The following is a 496-nucleotide window of genomic DNA, read 5'->3' as shown; positions in this document are numbered from 1 at the left end:
CAGGAGGTAGTCCATCTGCTAAACTGTTAGCATGAGGGCTTCATTCCAGTGTTTTCTATATTAGTTCCCTATTGAGTAATGAGAGAAAATGTAAGCCTCTGAAGAAGGGGAAGACTAGTCCTCCTATACATCAAAATACTTGGAGGTAAGGGGGAAAAGAACTCTACTGCTGTAGTTACTCAAAGTTGGTAGTCAGAATTGCTGTTAAATGCCTTTAATTCTTTGGAAAAAAAAATCTAGAAAGGGTTCAAACTAAGACATCTATTTTGACAAGCCTAAATTTAAAAAGTAAACAAACTATAGTTCTCACCATTTGCTATTGGAGGTAGCTATTACAGTACCAAGGGTACCTCCATATCATCAGGGTTGAAGATTATCCATTTCACACACCGAGTATCATCTTTGGACTAGCATACTCAGGTGTAAGAAACTAATTAAATGTCGAGAAAACATTAAACTAATGTAGTCGATCAAAAGAATGAACAGTTAAACAGCA

At 36.3% G+C, this 496-nt stretch overlaps 1 protein-coding gene across 1 annotated transcript in view; it reads left to right on the top strand.

Annotated features, from left to right (window-relative positions):
* CLSTN1 (calsyntenin 1) overlaps positions 1-496 on the top strand; it is a 56443-nt gene that overhangs the window by 1201 nt on the left and 54746 nt on the right. The gene's annotated exons all lie outside the window — the stretch shown is intronic.

This window comes from Alligator sinensis, unplaced genomic scaffold, assembly GCF_000455745.1.
Source record: "Alligator sinensis unplaced genomic scaffold, ASM45574v1 scaffold366_1, whole genome shotgun sequence".
NCBI lineage: Eukaryota > Metazoa > Chordata > Crocodylia > Alligatoridae > Alligator > Alligator sinensis.
This window is presented reverse-complemented; position numbering and strand designations above follow the sequence as displayed.